Genomic DNA, 9,199 nt, shown 5'->3' with positions numbered 1-9,199 from the left:
GCTTTGTTATATGCAAATTAAAAAAATATTAAGGCCCCTGTGTTAGCACACTTTATTACTCACCTCCCTGTCCCCCATCAGAGTCAGTGTCAGGGTTCGATATGTTGTCCTCCTCTCTTGGGTGCTGACCACAGTCACTTTGGGCTTTTTGTTTGTTTGTTTGTCTGTTTGCTTTAAGATGGAGTCTCACTCTGTCACCCAGGCTGGAGGGCAACGGCGCCATCTTGGCTCACTGCAACCTCTGCCTCCCGGGTTCAAGCGATTCTCCTGCCTCAGCTGGGATTACGGGCGTGCACCACCACGCCTATGTCATTTTTGTATTTTTAGTGGAGACAGGGTTTCGCCATGTTGGCCAGACTGGTCTCGAACTCTTGACCTCAAGTGATTCGCCCACCTCGGCCTCCCAGAGTGCTGAGATTATAGGCATGAATCACCGGCACCTGGCCTGACCACAGTCACTTTGGATGCAGAAGCAACCAATCCCAAAAAGCAGCCAAGTCCATGAGAGACTATGGCTACAAATCACTTCTTTTACAGATTGTCTCATGCTTCTTATTTCTGACCTGCTTTAATAGTATGTAAGAAAAGCAGGTATTTGGTAGTTTAAATCATGTGTGTGCATAATATATTAACCACATCTGAAGTGAATAGGCACATCTGGAAATCTAAGGTTTTGGTTTTCTCCACATTTAGCGAACATAAGTGTGTACCACACACCAAGATCCCTGCCTTGTTTCAACATTACAAAATGGCACACAGAATCGTGCTAGGGGTTGAGCCTTGTTTGCCTTTATTCGAGCGAACAAACTGGGCATTGTCTTTGCACAGTCAGTCAGAGCTGTAAATAGTTGTCAAGAATGTGTAACCAGACATATAATTACCAAGAGTGCCCTTTTTCAGACCCCATTTCAACTAAGTGCATTCCCCTCATTTCTCATATTTGCCAGGCTTGTCAGTTTCTCAAGATTGCAAGCCCAAAGTCTTGAGACCCTCTGTATCTTGGACAGCATCTATTGTGTGGTTGGAATTCAGCAAATGTTGAAAAATAGAGATAATTACTCGTAAAGCAAGTTCAAGGGTTCCTTGATATAATGCCCAGTATTTATTTCCACTTGTTGAGGGGGAGAATCTTTGACACAGGGACTTTTTTCCTTGAGGAGAGACAGACAGCCTTATGCAGGAGAGTAGAACAGGGTCTGGGCTTCTCTGCATAGGGTGGTGTGACCTCACTTAAATCTGAATCTCTCTCAGCAAAATACCAGTGGTTGTAAAGCTGCATCATTCCAGGGCTGTGATCAGAGGAAACAGTAGGCAGGAAAATCCTTTGTTTTCCTAGGAACTGCCTTTTCATCTTCTGGCTTTCCTACTGCTATGGTTCTCCATGCTTCTCAGGGACCACCGAACTTACAGCCTTGAGTGGGCAGGCAGTGCAGAGCCCTGATGTTACATCCTCTGTTCCAGGTCTTCTCTGACAGACCTAGGGTCTTTCTTGGTTCCCACAGAAAGACAGCAGGTGGCTGCCCATGAGGTATGTCTTGAGAAGTGACCATGCTCTACATTCCCCATGGTATCTCCCTCGAGAGCCTGTATTAGAATCTGAAGTCCCCTCACCTTTAAACTGCTCCTCAGGTCGGGCGCGGTGGCTCATGCCTGTAATCCTAGCACTTTGGGAGACCATGTCGGGCAGATACTTGAGGTCAGGAGTTCAAGACCAACCTGGCCAATATGGCAAAACTCGCTGTCTACTAAAAATACAAAAAAAATTAGCCGGACATGTTGGCGCCTGCCTGTAGTCTCAGCTACTTAGGAGGCTGAGGCAGGAGAATCGCTTGAACCCGGGAGGTGGAGGTTGCAGTGAGCTGAGATCGGCCACTGCACTCCAGCCTGGGTGACAGAGTGAGACTCTGTCTCAAAAAAAAAAAAACCAAAAAAACAAAACTCCTCCTCTTATAACTTGGCAGAGCCTTTTTGGAGGGAGTTTGACAAAATGTTCCAAGAACCTAACAGATATTCATAGCCTTTTTGTTTTGTTTTTGTTTTTTTGTTTTGTTTTGCTTCATTATGTTTTGAGACAGAGTCTTGCTCTGTCACCTAGGCTGGAGTATGGTGGCCAATCTTGGCTCACTGCAACCTCTGCCTCCCAGGTTCAAGTGATTCTCCTGCCTCAGCCTCCCGAGTAGTTGGGACTACAGGCATGCACCATCATGCCCAGCTAATTTTTGTATTTTTAGTGGAGACAGGATTTCACCATGTTGACCAGGCTGGGATCTTGAACTCCTGACCTCAGGTGATCCATCTGCCTTGGCCTCCCAAAGTGCTGGGATTACAGGAGTGAGCCACCGTGCCCAGCCTCATAGTCTCTGAATCTGCCATTCCTTGTCAATAATTTGCTTAGGGAAATTACTAGCATGTGTGGTATTTAAAATAGTGATTGATGAGAAACAACCTAGCTACCCAAAACCACAGAAATGGTGAAATAAATTATATTACAGTCAATATAGCCATTAAAAATTAGGTTGTAACATGGTATTTAATGATGTGAGAATTTTAGCAATATATGAAGTCAAAAGAAGCAGGTTACCAAACAGTACAATTCAGATTACATTTATAAATAAATAAACCTAACATGCTTAGGAAAAAGAACAAACATGTTAATGATTGTTGGTAAGGATTGTAGGTGAATTTTGTTTTTTTACTTTATACTTTTCTGTATTTTCTTCAATGAATATGTTATTTTTGAATACATTTTTTTAAAATAATGGGTCTTGCTACATTGTCCAGGCTGGCCTCAAACTCCTGGGCTGAAAAATATGCCTGCCTCAGCCTTCTGAATAGCTGGATTATAGGCGTGAGCCCTCATGCCCAGCAAATATGTGTTATTTTTATAATGTGAAAAAACTTCATAAAGTTCCCCTTTTATGTTCCTTTATGTCAAGGAACTGGATCTTCCAAGGCTTGGTTAAAATGCATAAGTTGGCCAGGTGTGGTGGTTCATGCCTGTAATCCGAGCACTTTGGGAGGCCAAGGCAGGCAGATCACTTAAGGCCAGGAGTTCGAGAGCAGCCTGGCTGAATGGTTAAACCCCCATCTCTACTTAAAAGACAAAAATTAGCCAGGTATCGTGGTACATGCCCATAATCCCAGCTACTTGGGAGGCTGAGACATGAAAATCACTTGAACCCGGGAGATGGAGGTTGCAGTGAGCCAAGATGGTGCCACTGCATTCCAGCCTGGGCAACAGAGTGAGACTGTCTCAAAAAAAAAAAAAAAGCATAAGTTACCTGAAACTTAGAGGTCAAAACCGTGAGTTGTCCAGATTAGTCTGGTTTTTAATCCTAGATTTGCTATTTTCCATAAAGGTGCAATCATGGGCAAGTTACTCAATGTCCCTAAGTCTTGGTTTTCTCCTCCATGAAATAGGGATAATGGAAGTGTTTGTTACACAGAACAGTGAGAGGATTAAATGAAATAGTGCAGGAAAAGTGCTGTGTAGAGTGCCTGGCACCTGATAAATGGGGACTGCTAGCAATAGTAATAGTAGTGCTGGGAGAGCTACCACACTGTGCTGCCAACTATCCATGCCACATCAGCACGAGTAGTTTAATTTCTGTGAGTTAATTTCTGGCCGCCTTCTTGTAGGACAGACAAGAGGAGTTGGGAGTCCGAGAGGTTGAGGTCCCAGGAGACTCAGAGCTGGTGGGCACACTATCCCCAGCTGGTTGGGTCAGCCCTGCCCATGTCCTGTGCACCGAGTGGGGAGAAGTGATATTCTTATCTCCTAGCAAAATTCACACAAGGAAAAACTGTCCCACTTTAACTTTTCTGTCATGTAATGTTCAGAATAGCTAAATACCAGCTCCTGGGAGAACAACAAATTCTAATTTCCTGGCTTATATGTAGTAAAGTTTAATTGTATTGGCATAGCTTTGCCAATTTAAGGAATTTAATTTCCTAAGCTTTTTAAACACAAACAAAGCACTCCCAACAGGAAAAATGGAAATAAAAGGGTATAACTGCACAATGGAATACACATACCAATTTGAAGATGTCACTGACATTCTCATAATTACTCATTAAAATAAATGCATGCAGGCTAGGTGTGGTGGCTCACGCCTATAATCCCAGCACTTTGGGAGGCCGAGGCGGGGGATCATCTGAGATCAGGAGTTCGAGACCAGCCTGGCCAAGATGATGAAACCCTGTCTCTATTAAAAATACAAAAATTGGCAGGGTGTGTTGGCATGAGCCTGTAGTCCCAGCCACTCAGCAGGCTGAGGCAGGAGGATTGCTTAAACCTGGCAGGTGGAGGTTGCAGTGAGCCGAGATTGTGCCACTGCATTGCAGCCTGGGCGACAGAGTGAGACTCCGTCTAAAAAAATAATAAATAAATAAAAAATAAGTAAATGCATATAACAAGAGAAATAAATACTTTTACTTTCAAAGGCATGCAGCAACAATATAACCATATTCAGGGAATATAAACTCATGCTTGCTTTATCCATAGTTCCTTATTTATATTTTTATGTCAAGCAATTCTGTCAAATTTAGCAAAAGACATGATTCTTCCAAAAAATTAAATAAACATGCTTAGATCTCAATATAAAAAAGAAAATTATTTCTGGCACAGCAGTAGAAAAAGTCACCAAAAAAAGTTCAAAGCCAGTAAGACACTATTTTAAAACATTAGCTAATTCAAAAATATCCCCACCAAACTGGACATTACTCAATGCTGAAAAAATATTCCTTTTGGCAAAATCAACTTCTATTTCCATCTGTTTCTATCTTAGTTTTCTTCCTTCTTTTTTCTCTATTAGTCTCTTCCCTGTCATCTGCTATGTGTATGTAAAAAGGTCTAAGAAATTTTTTTACAACTTAATTTTTAAATATTATTATTATTATTTAGAGATAGGGTCTCACTCTATCACCCAGGCTGGAGTACAGTGGCAAAATCATAGCTCACTGCTGCTTCCAACTCCTGGGTTTAGCATCCTGAGTAGCTGGGACTACAGGTGCAGGCCACCATGCCCAGCTATTTTTTTTTTTTTTTAACTTTTTGTAGTGACAGGGTCTCACTGTGGTGCTCAGGCTGGTCTTGAACTCCTGGCCTCAAGTGATCCTCCTGCCTCAAGCTCCCAAAGTGCTGGGATTATAAGCATGAGCCACCCTGACTGGGCCAAAGATATTCTTTATAGTGATTCATAAATTGTAGTTACTTGTTTTGTTTGTTTTTTGAGAGGGAGTCTCACTCTTGCCCAGGCTGGAGTGCAGTGGTGTGATCTTGGCTCACTGCAACCTCCACCTCCCAGGTTCACGCAATTCTCCTGCCTCAGCCTCCTGAGTAACTGGGATTACAGGTATCCATCACCATGCCCAACTAGTTTTTGTATTTTAGTAGAGATGGGGTTTTGCCATGTTGGCCAGGTTGGTCTCAAACTTCTGACCTCAGGTGATCAGCCTGCCTCAGTGGCCTCCCAAAGTGCTAGGATTACAGGCATGAGCCACCGCACTTAGCCTTGTAGTTACTTGTTTAAAAGTCAACCTATTTGAAAACTATGGTATAAATGAAAGTAACTTGATTGTTAGAAGAGAGTTTTGTCAGATTTATCTTGATAGATTAAAACAGTGCTATGAACTTGGTATGTGCCTAATTACAATAGTCCCCCCTTATTCACGCTTTCGCTTTCAGTGGTTTCAGGTACCTGTGGTCAACTATGGTCTGAAAATAAGTGACTACTGCACAATAACAATTCTGAGAGAAAGGGAGAGCCATATTCATGTGACTTAATGAACATGGTCTCTCCCACATTCAGGAGCAGGAGAGAGTGAGAATAGGGGAGAGGTGCCACACACTTTTAAAGGACCAGATCTTGCAAGAACTCACTTACTATCGTGAAGACAGCACCCAGCCATGAGGGATCTGCCCCCATGATCCAAACACGACATCTTATTATAATAGTTCTATTTTTAGTTATTGCTGCTAATCTCTTACTGTGCCTAATTTATACATTAAACTTTATCACAGGTATGTATGTATAGGAAAAAACACAGTATATTTAGGGTTCGCTACTGTCTTTGGTTTCAGGAGTCCCCATGTGTCTTAGAACATATCCCCTGGAAATAAAGTGGGGGACTACTATAAATACATGTTAGACAATGAGAGGAGTGGCTAGAGAGAAAGTGAGGGGTCACAGCAAAAACTACCCAAAGCACCACTTTCCTAAACCACCCATGTGCTAAAGTATGGAAATCATCACATTAGGGTGAGAAAGAATAAGGGTCTTCAATTGCTGCATGAAACATCAAAATCTGCCAGGTGCAGTGGCTCACACCTGTGATCCCAGCACCTTAGGAGGCTGAGGTGGGTGGATCACGAGGTCAGGAGTTTGAGACCAGCCTGGCCAACATGGTGAAACCCTGTCTCTACTAACAATACAAAAATTAGCTGGGCATGGTGGCACCCGCTACTCTGGAGGCTGAGACAGGAGAATCGCTTGAACCCAGGAGGTGGAGGTTGTAGTGAGCTGAGATTGCGCCACTGCATGCCAGCCTGGGCAACAGAGTGAGACTCTGTCTCCAAAAAAAAAAAAAAAAGAAAAGAAAAGAAAAAAAGAAACATCAAAATTGTTAAAATCATTGCTATGGTTTGAATTTCATCTCCCCAATATCCCCAAAAAGGTATGTTAAAGTCCTAACCCCCAGAACCTCATAATGTGACCTCATTGGGAAACAGGGTAATTGCAGATATAATTATGGTGGTACCTGCGGTGAATCCCTACAGGTCTGCAGCAACCTCAATTATTGCCTCCTCAGAAGAAAGAATTTGACTGAGGGGCATAGGGCAGAAGGAGAGACCAAGGCAAGTTTTAGAGCAGGAGTGAGTTTATTAAAAAGATTTAGCGCAGGAATGAAAGGAAGTAAAGTACACTCGGAAGAAGGCCAAGTGGGTGACTTGAGAGATCAACTTTGTAGTCTGACCGTTGACTTGGGGTTTTTTTGTTTGTTTTCTTTTTCAGACAGAGTCTCACTCTGTTGCCAGGCTGGAGTGCAGTGGTGCAATCTAGGCCCACTGCAACCTCCGTCTCCCGGGTTCAAGCAATTTCCCTGCCTCAGCCTCCGGAGTAGCTGGGACTACAGGCAGGCGCCACAACGCCCGGCTAATTTTTCTGTATTTTAGTAGAGACCGGATTTCATCATCTGGGCCAGGATGGTCTCCATCTCTGACCTCGTGATCTGCCCGTCTCAGCCTCCCAAAGTGCTGGGATTACAGGCGTGAGCCACCGCGCCCGACCTGACCTGGGGTTTTATATGTTGGCATGCCTTGGGGGTCTGGGGTGGAGGTGGGGTTGCCTCCCTTCTTTCCTAATTCTTCCCTTGGGGTGGGCTGCCCGCATGCGCAGTGGCCTGCTAGCCCTTGGGAGGGGAGCATGCACATTGTGTTTACTGGAGTTGCACGCATGCTCGCCTGAGGCGTCCTTCCCTTACCAGTCTAGCATTCCTAGAGGAAGGTCGTGTACCAGTTAAACTACCATTTTGTCCCTCAATGTGCATGATTAAGCCCACTCGTCCAACTCCTGAAATCTTACGGGAAGCTGCTGATCACCAGTTTTAGGTGTTTTTTGTTTTGGGAGATGGCCCTTCCCTGGTGCCTGCTGTGACCAATTATTATTTTAGAGAGACAGTTAACAAAACCGTCTGACCATCACTTGATGGTCCCCTGACATTCCTGGTGTGTGTACCTGCGTGTGCGCAGGGGTGGGGGTCAAGGTGGGGAAGTGGGGTGGGATGGGAGTTGGGGGAGCCCTCTTCTGCCTCGCTCATACCTGTCTAGCTACCTACTGTAACAATAGGTCATACTGGAGTAGGGTGGGCTCTTAATCCAATATGACTGGAGTCCTTGTAAGAAGACAGCCATGTGAAGACACAGACACACAGGGTGAGCAGCATGGGATGACAGAGGCAGAAATGGGAGTGATGCAGCTGCAAGCTGAGGAACAGCACATGCTGGCAACCCCCAGAAGCCAGGAAGAGGCAAAGAAGGACCCCCTTCCAGGTTTTAGAGGGAGCAGACCCTGCTGACCCCTTAATCTCAGACTCCCAGCCTCCAGGACTATAAGGCAACACAGTTCTGCTGTTTTAAGCCACGCAGTCTATGGTAATTTGAGTAGCGCTAGGAAATTAATACAATTACTTTATTTCATTTTATTTTAAAAGCTATTTAAGGCCGGGTGCAGGGGCTCATGCCTGTAATCCCAGCACTTTGGGAGGCTGAGGTGGGCGGATCACCTGAGGTAAGGAGTTCAAGACCAGCTTGGCCAAAATGGTGAAACCCCTGTCGCTACGGAAAAAAAAAAAATTAGCCAGGCGTGGTGGTGCATGCCTGTAATCCCAGCTACTCGGGAAGGCTGAGGCAAGAGGATCACTTGAACCAGGGAGGTGGAGGTTGCAGTGGGCTGAGATTGCACCTCTGCACTCCAGCCTGGGCGACAGAGTGAGACTCCGTCTTGAAGAAAAAAAAAATACACATTTTGAAAGGAAGAAAACCAGTTTTGTCAGTGAAAAACTACTAAAATTTCACGTATTTCTTGCCATTATCTTTCCTCTGAATAGTTTTAAAATTTTACATAGCTATGACCATAATCTCATACAAATTTTGTAGTGATATTTTCAATTCATAACATTCTGTTATTACAAACCTTTTGTAAATATCCTTTAAATTTTTCAATATAGTCAATGTTACCTAGATTATTGTTCAGCAGCTTTTTTTTCTATTTCTGTTTTTATTATTATAGACAGTCTCTTGGATCTGACTCTTGAAGGAGTTAAAAATGCTTTTGATTATCCTATCAGTTCCGTAAAATGTGCTCTGAGCAAAATAGGAGGTACGCTATTTAATTAAAAAGCAGGCTACCAAATAGACCCTAATAGACTGAGTTCACATTTAAATAAACTGGAATGGGGTCACAACTCACTCTCAGGTCTATGTGTTAGTATGAGAACGAAGTGTCAGATAATTAATGCATACTTAGTCCAAATGTGTCCGGAATTGGCGGGTTTTTGGTCCCCCTGACTTCAAGAATGAAGCTGCGGACCCTCGCGGTGAGTGTCACAGCTCTTAAGGCGGCGCGTCTGGAGTTGTTCGTTCCTCCCGATGGGTTCATGGTCTGGCTGGCTTCAGGAGTGAAGCTGCAGACCTTCGCGG

The sequence above is a fragment of the Symphalangus syndactylus genome, chromosome 14, assembly GCF_028878055.3.
Source record: "Symphalangus syndactylus isolate Jambi chromosome 14, NHGRI_mSymSyn1-v2.1_pri, whole genome shotgun sequence".
NCBI lineage: Eukaryota > Metazoa > Chordata > Mammalia > Primates > Hylobatidae > Symphalangus > Symphalangus syndactylus.
The sequence above is the reverse complement of the archived record's forward strand: the minus strand, read 5'-3'. Positions refer to the sequence as shown.